This window comes from Neoarius graeffei, chromosome 9 (assembly GCF_027579695.1).
Source record: "Neoarius graeffei isolate fNeoGra1 chromosome 9, fNeoGra1.pri, whole genome shotgun sequence".
Lineage (NCBI taxonomy): Eukaryota > Metazoa > Chordata > Actinopteri > Siluriformes > Ariidae > Neoarius > Neoarius graeffei.
Window position 1 is genome coordinate 59,415,231 of NC_083577.1, and position 21,294 is coordinate 59,436,524.

General features: G+C 41.7%; 1 protein-coding gene across 4 annotated transcripts in view; it reads right to left on the reverse strand.

Moving 5' to 3' along the window:
• Window positions 1-21,294, reverse strand: part of fmnl2a (formin-like 2a) — a 136,844-nt gene that overhangs the window by 70,494 nt on the left and 45,056 nt on the right. The window lies entirely within an intron of this gene.

A 21,294-nucleotide genomic window follows, 5' to 3' on the forward strand; every position in this document is an offset into this window, starting at 1 on the left:
CACTCACCAACCAATCCCGGGCGACATCTAGGTGCTGAAAGGAACTTGCGGGAAGATTTTCTAGTTTCGGTTTACAGCGCTGACTCAGTTCGTGCAATCGCTGGTGTTGCACAGGCTACCGTGTAAGCTCTGTCAATTTCAGCGACAAATTAAAAATGGAAGCGAACGAATTGGTTCCTAAAAGAACTAGTAAGGGGTCAGTCATCTGGCATTTTTTTGGATATCACGAGGAGGACGAGGAACAGCAAATGCCAATTTGTGAAGTGTGAAAAAAAACTCATCATGAAAGGCAGCAGCACTACAAATATGTTCCATCACCTGAAAACTCACCCGGTACAGTATGAAGAGTCTCTTAAACTCCAAACTACTTGCCCACGAGCTAAAACCCCCCCACAAGCTAAACAAATGACCATAGCGGCCTCGTTCTCCAAAGCCGCCCCATATGTTGCAATTTTCAAGACTGTTTTTGCAGTTTGTGCTACATCTTTGTTGAATAAAAATAGTCTTATTTCAACTCAATTGTGATTAAATCACTAACATGAAAATTTAAAATATGTGTTGTTGAAAACCACCTGTAAAGTTAACCAAGAATGTTATTTAATCTGCAGGGATTGTAGTGAAAACAGCAAAGAGTAAAAGTCAGGCCCTGTCCACACGGCAACGGATTCAGGTGAATCTGGTAAAATTGTTTATCGTTTCGGCCTGGCGTCCACACGGCACCGGCGTTTTGGGTGCCCCAAAACGAAATCTTTTGAGAACGGGTTCCAGAGTGGAAAAATCTGGCAACGGCGCCGTTGCGAAGTCGTCTGGATGAGTAGAACGGATTTGTTTACGATGACGTCACAACCACATGACTAGAACAAGCAGCACTCTCGCTGTTTTGTATGAACCACTGCATTGCATTCACTTTTGTATACAGCTTTTCTTTTAAATAAACAAGTAACTGAACCATTTCTTGAATTTCTTTTTTTTTATTGGATAAGACTGCTTTTCAAAATGTTCACACACAATATAAAAAGTTATATAAATTATATAAAAATGCTTTTCAAAATGTTCACACACAATAAGAAAATTAAGTTACATAAAACTATGCACACTAATAAAACTAATTTGTACACACAGAAGGCACGATTTCCTCGCGTAGTCGCAGACATCTTCTTGTTGTTGTGTGTTTGTTCCTGTGAGTGCTTCACACCGGGTAGAAGAAGGGGTTTATGCGCATGCGTCTACTTCTTCTATTGTTCTGGTGTCTCCGATGGGACCGTCTTACAGCGCACGTAGAGGTGTGGCATGTGTATTGCATTGTTTTCAGCAAACGTTGCGTTGCCATATGTACCTGATATTTTACTGATCCGTCGCCCATGTGGACGCGATATTTTTTTTTTAATAACATCTCGTTGCCGTTGTCGTGTGGATGTAGCCTTAGATTTCATGGGGTCCTTTAGAGGAGATTTCAATATATCGAGATATATATCGTATATCGCGAAATGGAGAAAATGTATCAGGATATTCATTTTTTCCCATATCGCACAGCCCTAAGTTGAAGTGATTCGCCGATCATTACCAGTGTCAACCACAAGGTCTAAAAAACATCCCTATCTTGTCACAGAGTGTCAGTTTAATGGAGATAATGCTGAGACAGGAGGTGTGTGGATCCAGCAGACGCATACAAGCTCACAAACACAATACTCCTGCAACCTGGATGTTAGTGTGTATCCCGAGATAGTAAATCACGTCTGTTAGAGAACCAATGAGAAAAGCATGCAGACAAATCACCAGCCAAGTCCATTAGCATCTCCAGTAACCACAAACTGGCCCGAGACATTAACCATCACATTAATCCCTACATCTGCTTAAAAGACCTGCACAAATTAAGAAGCCTTAATAACTGAATACTCAGACAGTGTAGGCGACTTGTTATGTTTGGAAATCAGGGTCGAGATCAATATCCGTAATGCGGTTTGCAGAAGGAGGCGAGGCTTCTTTCGAGTAAATCTGATCTCAGTTCATTACTTAGCCCAAATGGTGAAACGTATTTCAATTACCACAAATTATAAGGAAAGCAGAGAAGCTGAACTTCTGACCTGGCTTTCAACTCAGGACACAGATGGAGGGAAAAAAAAAAGAAGTGGGAGAGAGACAGAGGGAGAAAAACAAGCGAGGGAAAAATGAAAAGGAAAGAATGAGAAGGCTACTAGTCCTTACATAACGCTAAAGTAAACACAAAACTTTGGGTACTTTACAAACCAGAATGACTAATGAACCTACATGTGAATTATATGAACATAAAAAAAGGAACATTTTAACATAATACACAGTTTTGGTCAGGCTTTTTTTTTTTTTTCCATAACACATCAATCTGGCAAGGCTGCGTTACCTGTGTTTTAACTGGCTCCTAGCGGTCAGCACCAACCTGCCTGAACTCTCGCTGCCTACTAATTATATCATTTCCGTTCAATATAGCAATAAATCCAGGCCAGAATAAACGACACAGAGGCCACACAAGGGTAATTAAATAAACACCGATCACTCTGGAGTCGTTCACGCAAAGCCGTTTTACACAAGCAATAAATTCGATGTCGAATAGGGGTCTTTTGTGTTACGGCGTCCACGTTGCTTTATATTTATAAATATTTATTGCGGGCGGCACGGTGGTGTAGTGGTTAGCGCTGTCGCCTCACAGCAAGAAGGTCCTGGGTTCGAGCCCCGGGGCCGGCGAGGGCCTTTCTGTGTGGAGTTTGCATGTTCTCCCCGTGTCCGCGTGGGTTTCCTCCGGGTGCTCCGGTTTCCCCCACAGTCCAAAGACATGCAGGTTAGGTTAACTGGTGACTCTAAATTGACCGTAGGTGTGAATGTGAGTGTGAATGGTTGTCTGTGTCTATGTGTCAGCCCTGTGATGACCTGGCGACTTGTCCAGGGTGTACCCCGCCTTTCGCCCGTAGTCAGCTGGGATAGGCTCCAGCTTGCCTGCGACCCTGTAGAAGGATAAAGCGGCTAGAGATAATGAGATGAGAATATTTATTGCCAAAATCATCTGGGAACACGCTGAAACACACTGTGCATGATTTTGCATGCTTCTGTATCATCTGTCCTATTAAAACATTTATGGAGAGCCCATTCTTTTTTTTTTTTTTTACAGGTTCCAACACACACACATACCTCTTGTTAACGTGCTCCTAAGTAAGCTTTGGTACACGTTCAAAAAAAGACTGCAAATGTGTTTTAATCTCGTTATGTATGCCTCTCAAAATAAACACGACATTACGGCACAAACTTTATTACGCTAACTCTTTAGTGCTGATCACGATGAATGACCACCAACAAATGAGTGTGAACGCTACAGCGATGTATGGATGTGTACTTTGGCAGAAACTACCGTTATGTCTGGTGGGGAAAAAAAAAGCGTTTTAGCTCAATGTTGTGTGAAAACAAGAAGCTGAAACTAGAAGAGAAATCTTGTTAAAAGCCTAATTAAAATTCCTGAACTCTCAAGCAATCGTTTACAAAATCAGTAAAGTTCTAACCACTCGTTTTATGCTGACAGTCACGAAACATATACTTTATAACTATATGTTAATACTAACACAGAGCACTGAGATTCCTAAAGTGATGTTCAAGCCTCACTGTTCAATTCCGAATTTTTCCTCGAATCTTGACAGTTCACGTTCATAATTACACAGGACATGGATCATATAATTATAATCACATTCATAATTACATGTGACGTGGATCTAACTGTAATGTGAACGCATCTGTCCTCCGAAGCAGCGCACACACACTGATAGGTTTTTGCACGAGTCATCTCCATCACCAACAACAAAAGAATCATATTTGTTAAATGACTCATGGTATTAAAACCAGGGCTTTGAACCAGAATTTTTTTCCTATCGGTTCGTTCCGAACAGAAACGGAATTTTAACGTTTCCGGTTTTGGGTTCCACCATTAAATAGACGTTCCTGAACCGGTTAGAACAAAAAAATTTCGTTCCCGGAACGGTTAATTACGTTCCCTGTCAGCTGTTTAACAAATGGCTATAAAATTATGTCTCTGTCTCATCCAGCTTAAGCCAAATGTAGGCTAATTCTATTACAACCTTCATTAAATAAGACAAGAAATAATTCAAAACAATTATTATTTCAAATGTTGGCGATTTGGATTCTCAGTATGTCTTCCCATCTACACAAACAGAAAAAGTGCCAAAAATGAAAGATAATTCGTTTAGTGTGTTACCAAAGGCTAGTCAGGCCCTATAGAGGGCTACCGCATGACGTCACCGCGCCGCGAGATTTTGTTAGGCGCCATATTGGAAGACCAAGTACATACATACATACATAAAACAAACTACACCTGAAATGTAGCCAGGGCCGGTTCTGCCCTAATCTGGACCCGGGTGCAACATCGCGCAACCCCCCCCCCCAAAAAAACACCAGTCTAAATCAGGACAACCATCACATAACTATAACTATAAACATTTTAGATCAACTATTTTAACTAAATGGGCTATAATAAATAAGCCTGCAGGCAGCCACGGCGGGCTGCCTCAGAAAAGTAACCATTCAATGACACAACTGAAGGCCTGCAGCCACGGCGGGCTGCCTCAGAAAAGTAACCATTTGTCCTACCTTAAAACTCGTTTTGCATTTTCTGCCTCCTTTTTTGTATTTTCAACCCTCCGTTTATTTTCTTTCCTTTTCTGAAAACCCGATTTGTGTCCAGACATTTTGTTCTGCTACCAACGAACTAACTCGTCAGGTCTCGTCTCTTGAGCCCGCGATGATTCCCGTGGGAAGGGCAACAACTGATACATTTTTACAAACGGCCAATAGGGAGGTTGCAACGTTCAGGCTCTTCTTTGCTCAGACACTCATGGCTTTTTTATTTGTAGGCTACGGAAACTTTGAGGAACGAAATAAAAACCGGTATTAACCGGTTACCATTATTTTTAATAAGCGTTTCTGTTCCGGAACATAAAAAATAATAAAGTTTCTGGTTTCGTTTCTGTTCCATGTGAAATAGAAAAAGTTCCCGGTTTTCGTTTTCGTTCCTTGAACCGGTTCAAAGCCCTGATTAAAACCGACTAAATGGACGTGCTAGTAACTAATGCACGCATGCATTTTTTGGAGGACGATAGAGCTGGTTCGTCAGCTATACGTGATCAGGTTGAGAAAGCAAAAAGGAAAGCCAGACAGGTAGCGTTTGCTGTTTTTGCAGTGACAGTAGCTCTCCTCCATTGTTGTTTTGCCACGCTGCTTGTGTCGGCTTGATGAAGACAGAGCTCAGTGCATGCGTCCAGGCACAAAGCCACATGAATTCCGATCTGACCCGGTCTCATTCATGTCGCGTGGTCACAAATCGGATATGTATACGATTTAGAACCATGTGAAAGTGACTCAAATCTGATTTGAAAAGATTGGATTTCTGTTTCCATTCAGCCCTGAAAAGATTAGAGATTTGAGTCACTTCAGCCTGGTAATGTGAAACAAGACCGTCAGTGACGGCGTAGCTCACTCCTGTCCGGTCTAGTCCAGAAGGAACGATCTAAAGTAGGCTACCTTGCACAATAAATGTTGCAAGCTATGTTCACTATATACAAGCTATATATAGAAGCTATATACACCCTAGGAATACCGACCTATTTGCCAGAAAGAATCCAAAATGGCGAGGAACTGACCGAGAAGAAGCAATTTCTGTTGAACTGCTCATTAAGGCTTAATTAGTCCATAACTTCATTAATAATTGTAATTCAGCAAATCTGGGTAGAGGTCATATGCATCCTAGGTACCCCTACCTGCATGCTAGAAATAATCAAAATTGGTGAAGAATTGAGAGAGAAGCGGCGATTTATGTAGAAACTGCTCGTTAGGGCTTAACTACTCCATATCCTCGTTATTAATTGCAATCATGCAAATTTGAGTAGAAGCCATACGCACCCCTGGCAGACCTACCTTCCTGCCAAAAAGAATAAAAATCGGTGAAGAATTGAGAGAGAAGAAGCGATTTTCGTGAAATCTGGACGACGCTGGACGGACGACAGACAGCACATGATGGTGTTAAAGGGCATATCCTGGACCAATTTCGTGTTTTTTTTTATATGAAAGTATGTCCCTTTACACACTCATCCAGAAGGGTAATTTTGCACAAGGCCATCTGTCTACAGCAGAAAAAAATAAAATAACAAAACGCGTCTGGAAAAATCCCAAGGGAGTCTGGAGCCAGATTCGTGACGTCACCTGCGGAAGCGCCAGCAGGCTGCGAGAGCTTGCACGGTTTCAGTGCACAGCCTGTGTAGACCAAGCGCTCCCATTTCTCTCTCATTGTCCGGTCTTTTGGAAAACGATGAGTACTAATCCCATCAAGATCGGTGTTGCTACACCCTCCTACGATACATCTGTTAACCATTTTAATAATTACGTGATAAAGTTGAAGAAATTTGCAGAAAACCACCAGGTCGTTTTCTCATAAACAAACCAGCGCTGACGTAGGATTCAGAAGGAGGCGTCCCGTACACGACGTCACGAAAATCAATGTTTCCCGGGAAATCCAAATGCCGAGTTTTTTCAGAGACGGACCAATTCGCCTCAAATGGCTTGATTTCAACTGAATTTTTCTGGTATTGCACAAAGAAAAAAAATAGCAGAGAATGCAGAATGTGACCGATATTTGACCAAAGTTTAATATAAAATAGAAGAATTACATTGATCTTGGGCAGCATGGTGGTGTAGTGGTTAGCGCTGTCGCCTCACAGCAAGAAGGTCCGGGTTCGAGCCCCGTGGCCGGCGAGGGCCTTTCTGTGCGGAGTTTGCATGTTCTCCCCGTGTCCGCGTGGGTTTCCTCCGGGTACTCCGGTTTCCCCCACAGTCCAAAGACATGCAGGTTAGGTTAACTGGTGACTCTAAATTGAGCGTAGGTGTGAATGTGAGTGTGAATGGTTGTCTGTGTCTATGTGTCAGCCCTGTGATGACCTGGCGACTTGTCCAGGGTGTACCCCGCCTTTCGCCCGTAGTCAGCTGGGATAGGCTCCAGCTTGCCTGCGACCCTGTAGAACAGGATAAAGCGGCGAGAGATAATGAGATGAGATGAGACATTGATCTTGCTCCTGAATTTACCCGTGATATGCACTTTAAATCATCACCTGTCGGCCGGATGAGCTAAAAACGCTGCATTTTTAAAAGTAACGCAAAGGTAACATTGCTCTAACATAGACTCAACTTGATCACCCAAAGTGCACTAGTTTCTCTCAACATGACTGGAAATGTTCATTTTTTTATTATTGTACTGTAAACCAGCAATATTCTGACTTCTGGCCGGCCAAACATTCGGAAATATCACAAAGACTGAACAACTCTGTTTAACTGCACTATAATACAAATAATACATTTATAAGACAAATAATAAATTTACTAGCTCACCCAAGGGGTAAAAAGCTCCAGTGTGCTGCCCAGTCCTATGTTTTGGTTGCTTGGGAACTGAGTAGGCTAAAAAGTGGTTGCTAACGTAATAAAGTAATGTATAGCGAGCTCGTTCGCCAGCTAAGTGGATTAATACAGACTAAAGGAAGTGAAATGTGATCTTTATCCTCTTCTAACAAAGTTTCTAATGTAGTACATTGTGTTTGCAAGCAGTGCTTGGGCTATGAGCTGTAATGTTCTATCCTCACGTTACAGATAAAAGATACTGTAATAGTCAAGTCTGGCTCGTGTCTATTTTCTGTCAACGTGTTTAACAGTGAAGTGACTGCGTGTAATCGCCAGGTGAGTTCAACGATGGCTTTGTGACAAACTTTATTTGATTTGCCCTTTTTATTTTATTTTTTTTATGTTCATCCAAGCACACTAATTCACAAAGAGCAAACTGTTGTGCACACAGCCATATTGTGTCTCAGCAGGTGTGTGTGGTTCAGCAAACGGAGACATGTGCTATAGTTACAGCAGCGAGGTGCCGCACACCACAGTGGAGGGTGTTCTGTTTAAAAATACACACCACATGAAACCTACCTGTCCACTAATCGACTAAGAATAAATAAATCCATAGCGCACACAAAATCTGATTGTTCCTGGGATACTGACTTTTCCACCCTGTTGTAATTATGCAGTGTTGGTCATAATTACTGGCACCCCTTGTAAATATGAGTAAAAAAAAGTGTGCCAATAACAGTGGCACGTGTTTTTGTTGAAAATAAATATTTCTTGATGAGGGATTTATTTTTCTCCGAATACATTTTTTCAATTAAAAGTAGACGGCCTTTCGATTTCATAAAACCGGTGAAATTTAGTTAGCTCTGAAATTTGTTCATTGTGAAATATGTTTATTTCTGTAATATCTTTTTTTTTTTTTTTTTAAAAAGGCCATTCTGTGGCTGGGAAGTTATTTAATTTGAGGGGACTCCTGAGCAAATAATGTGCATGAAATCGCTCGCTTCGTGCAGTCAAGCAGACAGAGGAAGTCCGTGTGCGCATGCGCAGGTTTACCTTCTTCCTCTTTTGGGTTTTACGGCAGCTGGCATCCACAGTGTTGCATTACTGCCATCTACAGGTTTACCTTGATCGTGCACTGACAGTTACATCGTTCTATCGCTAAACGAACAGCTGATCGCACCGAGGTGCTCGCTGACCACCGATATTTATTAGTTTGGTCCTGCGTTTCCTTTCCTTCGCAGCATAACGTCTTTTCTTCTCGCTTTCCGTTACTGTAATCGGTCTTTCATGTTTCATTCACACACTAACATCCTCCATTGTTCTCTCCTGTTTCAAATTTGTATCCCACAATGCCTTGTACGGTCGGGGAAAGCCCAACACATGATGCATGATGTAGTATCTTGAATTGGGTCATGGTGAAGCAGGAAATAATAGCGGAGGATTTAGGGCCATGTGGCCCTAAATTCATTAATTGTTCTACTTTAAAAAAGACTAATGAAATTGGAAGTCTGTGATTCGAATTCAGTAGCTTTCAGTTTATTAAACAAAAATAATTGGGTGTCAGGGAAAATTCTTTTTATGACCTACACTGGAAAAATCTGAAAGGCAGTCTACCTTTAAAGGTTGGATTTTTCTCGTTTTTTCAGTGTGAGATGAAGCTACTTCACCAAAAGGTGGATTTTTTTCTCATCCTTTTTATTTTATTTTATTACACTAATCTTTACAAGCCACCCCGTCAATAACGTTTAAAGCAGGGAGCATTTGGAAAAGAGCAGTAGGCAGACCCACCATGGTGTGAATAAAGGCAGGGGTCTGGGTGTTCTCCCCTGGAAAATGTTTAAAATAGAGATGTAAAATGGTGCATTCTGAGTGATCCAGAAAGCAATATTTTGCATCTCGGAGCAAATAAAATGTTCTTGACCTCATGATTTAGGTGTGTAATATGTGAAAAATATAAAATGAATGAACATGAAAGTAAAACCTCCGATGAGTTCATGCCAATTTGACCCATTTTCAAGTTCTATAGGTCAATCATGGGTCAACTTTTATATGTAGTAAATTCTTTAATATTCAGTTATAATTGTGAAGCTCGAGATCATCTTCAAAATTCTGCAGGAGCCGAGGCTTCAGTAGGAAAACGGCAACCCTAAGTAGAGCTGCTTCAAGACGAGAAGAACAACAAAGAAAATGGAGATATTGTGAAACCGAAATATTTAGTAAACTTTAAATATCAGAACTAAAGAGACAAAAATATTTTAAATGAGTAACTTGAGTTAAAATTTGAGTCAATGTAAATTATTCTTCATGATTTATACATGTATATATTTATATTAAACAGTTATTAAACACTTAATGCAAAAATGTTACTGAAACATCTGTTCAATTGTAATTATATTGGCCTAAATAAAAGCTAGCACAAATTATACTTTTTACTTGTTTATCAACTTTGTACTTCATTAATGACAATAAAGACCTCAGACAATCAAACCATGTGATTTTTACTGGCAACAAAATCCATGAATCAACAGAATTCACGTTTATGAAGTGTCATAGCACAAATACGATTCTTGCCTTCTAAAAAGATCGCGTTTGTCAGTGAATAAAAAGAAACAAAGCATGTCAAATAAAAATCCAAGGACAATTAACATTAAAAAAAAAAAACATTGCGAGTAGCCAGTGATTGAGTGTTTATAGGCAGCACAATCACCAGCTGCTGGCAGTTATTGACAGGGCTGGAAGGGGTGCCAATAATTGTTCAGGGCACTGTATATATATATATATATATATATATATATATATATATATATATATATATATATACACACACATATATATATACATACACACATATATATATACATACACACATATATATATATATACATACACATACATACGTACATATATATATTTGAGTGTGATATGAGCAATTGCACACTCTGATTGGCTACTCTACTACTCAGATATGCGCTCATATAGACCCCTTTCACTGACATCACCCGAAACCGGAAGTAAACAGACCCTGCGCCATTTTGGAAGACCAACAAACTCGTGATAACGGCAACAGTATGTGAACCCACGAGAACAAAGTGGAGCGGCAAACGACTTAAACAAACAAATCTGAGCTGTTTTATTTATGATTTATTGGCCCAACAGTAGACTTGAAAGAAACCTGTGTGAGACTTGGCAAAAAACTGTGGATATAATGGATAAGTCTGTGCATGATCTGCAGACACTTTGAGGCAAGCAAACGCAAGAAATTCAGATTTAAAACATGCTAAATTGGCCTCAAGTTGATAACTGTATGAGGAGCAAGCCTCCCAGACTTCTACAATTTAATAATAATAACTATGTGTAGGTTATTCTTAATAACAGCTGTAATATCACGAACCAAGCCACTAACAACATAATTGTAAGCCTGTAGCCCTTTGTAGGCTTTCAAGTCATCAGCAGTGTAGGCACTGGGTGTAAACAACAAATAGTTTACAATGTCTGGGTAGCAAACAGATGGCAGAATTGGTGTCCGGTCCTCCTTATGTATCTGACACGGAGAAATAATATAAATCGTGCTGCCTACCAGATTACAGTCGTCTGTTTTATTGTATCAGTACTAGTATCACTTACTATACTCAGTCATAGATTAGTCCAGTACAACATGACCAGCTTGCTTTTTTTCCATTTGACTGTCGCAAGTTTTTTCAGGCTGGTACAGTCAAAAATTGAAAAAAGTTTTGGCCTACTAAACTAGTCATCGATTCTACTAGTGCATTAATTGGAGTCGACATGAAAACGTTCGGTAAAAACTTTAAACCAGTACAATCTCTTCTTCAAAGTTTCACCAAATGGTTTTATTTATGCAATTAAAAGCTCATAATACTGTATAACTTTGGTCGAGTAAAAACACGGAGCAAAAACATGGCTGAATCCTGAATGAATTTGAATTTGTTTAAATAGAGGACTACATAGGCGGCAAAATGTAGTTTCTTTTTCCTGCCATGGAAGCGCACTTGTATACCGAGGAGGAAAGCAATTTGCATTACAGCCGTGAGGCGGCTCGGCTCGGTTTTCCCTTTCGGGCGCTCTCATTTTCTGTTAGAATTTGGTAAAGAAAAAAATATATATATGGCGGCACGGTGGTGTAGTGGTTAGCGCTGTCGCCTCACAGCAAGAAGGTCCTGGGTTCGAGCCCCGGGGCCGGCGAGGGCCTTTCTGTGTGGAGTTTGCATGTTCTCCCCGTGTCCGCGTGGGTTTCCTCCGGGTGCTCCGGTTTCCCCCACAGTCCAAAGACATGCAGGTTAGGTGAACTGGTGACTCTAAATTGACCGTAGGTGTGAATGTGAGTGTGAATGGTTGTCTGTGTCTATGTGTCAGCCCTGTGATGACCTGGCGACTTGTCCAGGGTGTACCCCGCCTTTCGCCCGTAGTCAGCTGGGATAGGCTCCAGCTTGCCTGCGACCCTGTAGAACAGGATAAAGCGGCTAGAGATAATGAGATGAGATGAGATATATATATATTATTTACCAGCTTACCGGGTCCATTAACATAAATCTGACAGCTGACAAGGTCGGGATATAAACGAACCTTTGCGTTAAACTGTGTGCTTGGATTCACATAATTTTTTCTGTCTTATCATATGGGTCAAACCCATCAATCACAGCCAGTTTCTCCACATACCGTGCCCTTTCTGCAGCTGGTAATGTACTCACATAACCCGAATTATCATCCATCGTGTCACTTTACTCTTGCTCGTACTTTGTTTTATATTGTGAGTGCATGTACTTGGTCTTCCAATATGGCGCCTAACAAAATCTCGCGGCGCGGTGACGTCATGTGAAAGGGGTCTATACCGTGAGTAGAGAAAAACAAAACAGCGGAGTGTGTTGCTGAACCAACCAAGGATGAAATAAAAACTCTACTCGAAAACAAAACCTTAAAAAATACACAAAAGGTAACAAAATATGGAATCAGCTCATGTACGACTCGATTTCGTGGAATATCTGTTAAAAATTATATATAACGCGTGCGCACACACACTTTTCATTACAATTATAGACTCTTCTCTGTTGAATCGAAACTAGGCCTTCCATAATTAGTCAACATCTTTTGCAAAATCAACAAGAATGTTAAACAATAAAAGGTTTATGGTTAATAGATCATTCATTGGAGTAAAGTGTAACGGGTTATAACATTCGTTTTTAAAGTTTGTAGTCCCATTGTAAATTACATTCTAGGCAGTAAAGTAATTTGCAGTGCAACAGAGAAGCTTATTCTTGTTCAATGGTACAACTTTTTTTTTTTCTTCTGAAAATGTTGACTGCGTTATTACTGGCATACTCAGGGATACGTGTCAGAAACATGATGTGGCTGAACTGAATTTGCTGATTTGGGCAAAATCCCAGCATATGACTTCGTTAATGTTATTAATGAATAAGAGAATTTCAGTGGCAAAATATTTCTGAGAATATCTCTACCCTGGTGGCAGAATTCAATTCATCTGTTCCAACAGCTGATGGACAGAGAGTACTTTACATTACATTCATCCCACAGCGAGTGATGATCCATGTAGTACTGTTTATTCAAACTCTGCGCTCATTAAAAAAAAAGTTTATATTGATGCACTGTAAAAAAAAAAAAAAAATAGTAGGTTCTAAATTTTGTGGTTTTAGCTAAATGTAAATATTTGTTTTTCTCTTAAGCCCTGTTTACACTTGGTTTTAAAATGCGTCTTGGGCGATCAGATCAAATGGACAGCGTTAAACACAAGAGTAAACGACCATAAAGACATATTTAAGCTGCATTCACTCAAACTACTTGCTGAAGTGGTCTGGAACGCAGTTGATCACATATTCTTTTGTAGTGTAAACGCTAATGCATTACATCCCCAATAAGAACATAACAGGAAAATACGTCATTAATGCAGGACGTGGTAGTTGTTTTGGTGACAGCGTTCCAAAGAACAGAGCTTTGAGAGCACAATATCCCCCGCTGGCAACTACATCTGTGCTATAAGTGCTTAATACACCCTTATGAAATTGTCAAGTTTGGTAATCAAGGGCCATAACGCTGGTAAAATGCGACTGAATTGAGCGAAATTGCAATATGTGGATTACCGACATATAACAAAGAATCCTGTCAAGTTTCGTGAAATTCCTCCAGAAATTGTGAGAGAAGTTGATTTCAGAAGGTGAATACCCTTCCCGGGGAAGGACGGACAGACAGACATTGCCACGACATAATCCCCCTTCGGGTCTTTCAGCCAGCGGGGGATATTAATAATAATTTTATTAATCAAGGGCTGTAACGCTGGTAAAATGTGACCGAATTTAATGAAATTACAATATGCGTATTACCAACATACTGTAAAACAATGCCTCTTGTCAAGTTTCGTGAAATTCCTCCAAAAGCAAGGGATAAAAACGGACAGGAGCACTGGTGTACATGGTTGGAGTGACAGAAAATAATGAAGGTATGTTGTAGGTTTAACATTTTTTCACACAACCATGTGTGGGACCCTTTGACCTTCTAGCATCATGTCAGCAGTAACGAAATTAGAACGCAAGTGGTCAGCTGGACACTTGGAGATGCAGGATAGACACAGGTGTAAACGGCGATGTGTCTCAGCTGTCCACTTGTGACCCGATCGCTGAAGATACATTTTCAAGCCAAGTGTAAACAGGGTCTTTGTGGTGTGAGTCCTGGTGATCTACCGCCTTGGATTCTAACATTCAGTCCTCCTAAAAGCACAGAAAAACACCGATCCGGTGTGTTATATAAAGGCTGGAAACAAATCCTCAGTAAATGGGGGTAGATTTCCAGAACCTGACTTGGGCATGCTTACAATAAAGTATATAAACCATAATCATTTTCGGATGTTTATGATACATTATAGTCTCATCTCATTATCTCTAGCCGCTTTATCCTGTTCTACAGGGTCGCAGGCAAGCTGGAGCCTATCCCAGCTGACTACGGGCGAAAGGCGGGGTACACCCTGGACAAGTCGCCAGGTCATCACAGGGCTGACACATAGACACAGACAACCATTCACACTCACATTCACACCTACGGTCAATTTAGAGTCACCAGTTAACCTAACCTGCATGTCTTTGGACTGTGGGGGAAACCGGAGCACCCGGAGGAAACCCACGCGGACACGGGGAGAACATGCAAACTCCACACAGAAAGGCCCTCGCCGGCCACGGGGCTCGAACCCGGACCTTCTTGCTGTGAGGCGACAGCGCTAATACATTATAGTATGTTTGTTAATTTTTAGTAATGCTGTTTTTAAAAAAAGACACCCATACCAGCTCCATGAGGTATACAAACCATAATCTCTTTTAATTGCCCGTGTTTGTTAGATGGCTAGGGAGCTGGTAAGCTGGTTATTATTAACTACTTATTAACTCGTGACTGCGGCTCGGTTTGTACTGTCACGTTCTGATATTTTCCTGTAAAGACCAAGCAAGCGAGGTTAATAAGGAGTTTATTATATAGCGTTTTTATTTCTGAGGTTAAAATAGAAGCTCATTATAATGAGGTGTGATGCTGCTTTCAGTCACGTCATATTTGTAACGTAGTTGAGTCACGCATGTAGAATAAACAGCTAGCGGTTTCAAAACTGAATTTGTTAGCGGTTAGCGGTTTCTAAATGCTCTTCGTTGCTCATTTCTTGACTAACTCAGTGACTCATGTTTGTCTTTCGGCTGTTTTTGATTCCGTTTTGATTTCCAGTTAATCTTTATTTGTCCTTTTGTTTGTTTTTTGCAACGCTGAAAGCCGGCACCTTGGAAAGAAAAAAAGTCCGTAATCGGGATTTTTCGATTACGGAAGTCCATAATGCCCCACCGGGAGGAGACCCTGGAGCAGACCCAGGACACGCTGGAGAGATTACATCTCTCGGCTGGCCTGGGAATGCCTCGGTATTCCCCCGGAAGAGCTGGTGGAGGTGGCCGGGGAGAGGGAAGTCTGGGCTGCTCTGCTTAGGCTGCTACCCCCGCGACCCGATCCGGATAAGCGGTAGAAGATGGATGGATGGATGGATGGATGGATGGATGGATGGATGGATGGATGGGCATAGCCAGCCGTTTTTGTTTTATTTCTTTACCATTATAGTTATGATACTGTTTCCTTATGTTGTACAAAATGTTGGGCAACAACAGCGACAAGTTACTCACTTGTACTGTCCCAACTAGTACTCTACTTCACACTTCGCTAGTTGTTGGGTTTCCTGTGGTGGCACGCACGTACGTACAGAACCGAAACCGTCAGAAAACAACTCGATGGGTTTCTTTATGTATCCACACTCTATGCCTATGGGGCACTGCTAATAACATTCTGAATACCAAGCTTGCTGGTCATTTAACTATTTTGTTGAAGGTACAAGGGCTCCAAGATATTAAAGAGTGGAAAGGTGTGCTGCCTCTGAAGCAGTTTTCTTGAAAAAGTTCCTACTCCTGATTGTTCACTAATAAATATCATTCTGCCTTCAGCACTAAACCGACTGGTGATTTTGCACGAGCTTATTCACTAGCTAACAGAAATACAGATACCTTGAGCTTACACAAGGTGGCACGGTGGTGTAGTGGTTAGCGCTGTTGCCTCACAGCAAGAAGGTCCGGGTTCGAGCCCCGTGGCCGGCGAGGGCCTTTCTGTGTGGAGTTTGCATGTTCTCCCCGTGTCCGCGGGTTTCCTCCGGGTGCTCCGGTTTCCCCCACAGTCCAAAGACATGCAGGTTAGGTTAACTGGTGACTCTAAATTGACCGTAGGTGTGAATGTGAGTGTGAATGGTTGTCTGTGTCTATGTGTCAGCCCTGTGATGACCTGGCGACTTGTCCAGGGTGTACCCCACCTTTCGCCCGTAGTCAGCTGGGATAGGCTCCAGCTTGCCTGCAACCCTGTAGAACAGGATAAAGCGGCTACAGATAATGAGATGAGATGAGCTTACACCTCACACAACTTTGTTAATGCTTCGGCAAGTTGCGTTTGCTATTCAGAACTGACGTTAATGTGTAACCCTAAATCAGACACGGCTTTGCTACAAGAATCATCAATTAAAATTAAAAAAAAAAATTTTTGGTCGCTGCAGATTTCTCTCAATTTCTAGCTTCTTTTGCTTTTCTATCTTTGCTGCAACCTTTAGTATTTCCCTTCCCTCTTTCCTGAGTGAAACACTGGGGTGTACTTTCTCACATTACTGTATTTCCTGAGCATTTCTTGAGCCTTGGGGAGAGTGAGAGAAGCAGACAGACACCGTCTGTCTCACCCCATGGCTGAAGAAAAAAAAAAAAGCCTCCTCTCTGGCCAGACACAGTGAGATGAGAAAACCACCAGGCAAACAGAAGCGATGACAACAGATCGGTTAATTAAATACTAAAACAGCATCAAACTCCACATGCTGCCTGCTAACATTCTTGGCCTTTGTACTGTCTCAAAAATGTACATATTGCATATCAGCATGCACAGAGAGATCACTTATTGGTTCCTGGAAACTTTTTTCAGTCAGCTTGGATTAGGACAGGTCAAAGTAAGCGCTCTCCAGACAAACCCTAGGCTGGAAAGCTATCTCCAATTACACGCAATCCTGTGCAGGCCTGGCTGGTGGAGTTAGGTTCATCCCCTAATTAGTGCAGTGTATTTCTGTAATCTGGTGCATGTCGGTGGGTGCACAGATGCCCCTCGTCTGTTTTAGGATAAGCGTAATCCTCCCTTCAACCCCCACTGTACCATCATAAGATAAAGCACACAATGGTTTATTTTTGTAGATTCAAACAATTTATAGTCTTGAGACAAATGCTAGACAAAGTCTGTATCTTTACCTTTTTAAAGATCGTATTATTTAGATTTCTCTTAGTTTTGTACAGTATACATGGTAATATTTTCCTTTTTCTTTTCCTCAGAATATTTGATCATATCTTTAACCTTTTTTTTTTTTTTAATTAAGTGTGTGCCCTTGTCTTTGTTGATAGATAGTTGTAGCATTGTAAGAGCCAAATTTTGTTTTGGATAATGGTATTAAACCATTATTATTATTATTACAAACTAGCACTAGCTTATTAATATATTTGCACAGATCAACTGACGCTTTTCCTATAAAGCCAAAGAGCAGAAATGAAAACAGACTGAATCCTGATGAGGGCGCATGGTGGTGTAGTGGTTAGCACTGTCGCCTTACAGCAAGAAAGCAAGAAGGTCCTGGGTTTGAGCCCAGTGGCCAAAGGGGGTCTTTCTGTGTGGGGTTTGCATGTTCTCCCCGTGTCTGCATGGGTTTCCTCCACCGTCCAAAGACATGCAGGTTAGGTTAATTGGCAGCACGGTGGTGTAGCGGTTAGCACGGTTGCCTCACAGCAAGAAGGACCTGGGTTCGAGCCCAGTGGCCGAAGGGGGCCTTTCTGTGTGGGGTTTGCATGTTCTCCTCGTGTCTGCGTGGGTTTCCTCCGGGTGCTCCGGTTTCCCCCACAGTCCAAAGGTTAATATGGGACGGCCTTGGGCTGAGGTGCCCTTGAGCGAGGCACCTAACTCCCAACTGCTCCCTGGGTGCTGTTAAGGCCTCTGCATGCTCTTGCGACAAGGCTTTTGCAGACAGCTTTTCGCAGACAGTTGTAATTTATCATTGAGCTGGGAGTAATAGGCGTGCGCGATGTTATTCACCACCACAACGCAAGGGGGCGCGAAGTCGCGAAATCGCTAGGAGTAGTTGGTGGGTGTGGTTAGTGGAGTGTTTATCCTCCGGTTACTTATAATGACTAGAACTGGAGTCGTATAGATGTACGTACTTCCTCACTTCCTCGATCAACCGCTCTTCGTGCTGCTCCATCTTCGCTCGTGTTTTTAAAAATGGCGGTCGTGAAAACAAACCAAACCGGGAAAGTAGGGAAGCGGAAGTGCGTGTACAGCGGATGTAGAGTGGACCTGGAGTGGACCAATCAGAGCCCTCTTGTCTGCGACGCTGTCTGCGAGGCTTCTGCGGTGGTCACAATTTTTGGGAGGTGTGCGCAGAGCGTCTGCGAAGGTGGGGGGGCTACGCAGACACTGTCTGCGACGCTATCTGCGAGGACTGGGTTGTCAGCATAAATTGGCCTTTAGCATGGCTGCCCACTGCGATGTGTGTGTGTGCTCATTGCTCATGTGTGTGTTCACTGTTTCAGATGGGTTAAATGCAGAGAGGAATTCTACAAGCATGTGATGAATAAAGTTGTTGTTGTTCTTCTTCTTCTAAATTGACCGTAGGTATGAATGTGAGTGTGAATGGTTGTTTGTCTCTATGTGTCACCACTGCGATGATCTGGTGACTTGTCCAGGGTGTCAGCTGGGATAGGCTCCAGCTTGCCCGCGACCCTGCACAGGATAAGCGGCTACAGATAATGGATGAAGCTCAAGGATGTCATTATAAAATGTAATCCTTTTATCCTCTGCAGAGTTAATCTTATTGGTCGTATTTTTCCACGTCACTCCAGTTGGACTGTGGTGAAGTGTGGTTTCCACTCCTGTTGCTCAGTGGCAGAGAACCTTAATAGAAAAGCAATGAGATCACTGTTCACCAAATATCTATTCCACCTGTAACATCTGCTAGTCCCATTCACATCGACAGGCAATGATAAACCACTCTTTGTTAAGCTATGAAACTTGAGCTATAATGGGTTTGTGCGTTCTGCAATTCCAGTGGCTTTCATGTCTCTCTATCTGCCACTCTATCTATCTTTAATTTACCTACTCGTTCACCCACTCATAAAACTTAATTACTTGTGTCTTTATTGTCCAAATCCTAAATAAAACAGCACCATACCTGCAACTCCATCCAGAACGTCTAGACTACCAGTTCTTTTTAAGGTTGATGAATCAGCTGTAGGCAGAACTGTTTTCAATTTCTCTCAGTGGAATGGCTGTAGATCTTGCACCATGTATTTCCGTTTTCATATATAGCATGGTGACATCAATCAAACATCATAATTTGAAACTGAACCCAGCCACATTTTTTTTCCAAGAAGATATTTGAATAAACAATGGTAGTACAGTCAGTCTATATCTGCACAGCATACACACTATAAGTCCAAAAGTTTGCAGACACCTGACCATCACACTCATGTGCTTGCTGAACGTCCCATTCCAAATTCAGTCCCCCATTTGCTGTTATAATAACCTCCACTCTTCTGGGAAGGCTTTCCGCTAGATTTTGGAGTGTGGCTGTGGGGATTTGTGCTCGATCAGCTACAAGAGCAGTAATGAGTTCAGTCTCTGATGTCAGGTGAGGAGGCCTGGTGTGCAGTCGTCTTCCAGTTCATCCTAAAGGTGTTCAGTTGGGTTGAGGTCAAGACTCTGTGCAACCCACTCGAGTTCTTCTTCTCCAGCCTCGGCAAACCCCGTCTCCATGGAGCTCGTTTTGCGCTCAGGAGCACTGTAATGCTGGAACAGGTTCGGGCCTCTTAGTCCCAGTGAAGGGAAATTGTAATGCCATAGCAACAGCATACAGAGAGGCAACGTTGGGCTTTTAACTCTGTGGTAACACTTTGGGGAAGAACCACATACATGGTCCGTTCTTTAATTGCGGGTACATTTCAAGTGTCGACCCTGTCAGTCATCGTCAACTCTGTTATCGTTAAGCTGGACAATCCACTGACAGAACTGATGGTAACCGAGTTGACATTTCCCACCATTTTGTGTCTTGACTCCACGTGCTGACCTCAAACTAGCTACCACATGGCATGTATAAAAACAGAATTTTATGGATTTTAATCATATTAGGCCAAGAAAAAATAATTGTTTGTTTCCGGTTACCCGACCAACTGTTTAAAAAATGCCCCGACCCTAGACTTTTTTGTTAGATGTTTAAAAAAAAATGTATTTTCGCAGACCAACAATAAATTTTGAAAAAAAAAAAATCTGCATTACGATTTGCATAATATTGTCGATCTGACAAGTGACTAATTCTAAAACGCACATATTGGACAAGAAACACTCATTGATTTCTCACGGCCTCAATCTGACATCATGACCTCTTTCCGGGAAACTCCGGCTTGTGTTGTACACAACGCTAGGCATCATGGCGGCCAACGAAGTGTTCTCGATTACCGTGATCGGTTGCGACCACACGGAAGATTGTAAGACAATAAGTTAATTTTATAAGTTTTCAACTGTAAAAGAACTCTACGAACATTATCATCCTCCGCTGGACGAGTCATGCAAACAGTATACACACAGCGCTCAGGCTAACGGCGGTATCGATATCACGATGGAAGTCACGTTGGAAAGCCTGCTCAGCAATTTTGGCTTGCGGGCACTGACATTTGAATGTAAACGGAAGCCGGAGTTTCAAAAAATGTTAGCTATCAAAACAAAAATACTAAAAGTACATGAGGACGCAAAAGTAGAGGCAACAAAGGTGACAAATAATGCCACACCTAAAATTTATTTAAAAAAAAAAAACTACCTACCTGGTATTTTGCGTGATAAAAAAATAAAATAAAATAAAATAAAAAGACCTACCTACCTACCCTATTTTTTTTCAAGATGTAATAGGAAACAAACAATTATTTTTTCTTGGCCTTATTGTTTTCAAAAAATGATAGAGATTCACTTCAATATCACAATGACAGATTTGACGATGAATCTACTGTTGGTGTATCCTCGACATTTTATTCAAATTAATGAAAGAAGAAACATGACATACCTCACTGCTTTTCTGCCAATAATGTGGGAGGTGGGAGTCGTTTAGTTAATGTTTTATGGATAAATTGGGTCTACAATGTACATCAAGCATTGCTATTGGTAAAAAAAAAAAGCACAGTGAAAGTCCTCCTCAGACAAGTGAGCACACACACATACCCAGCGCAGTGGGCAGCTATGCTAAACGCCCAGGGAGCAGTTGGGGGTTAGGTGCCTTGCTCA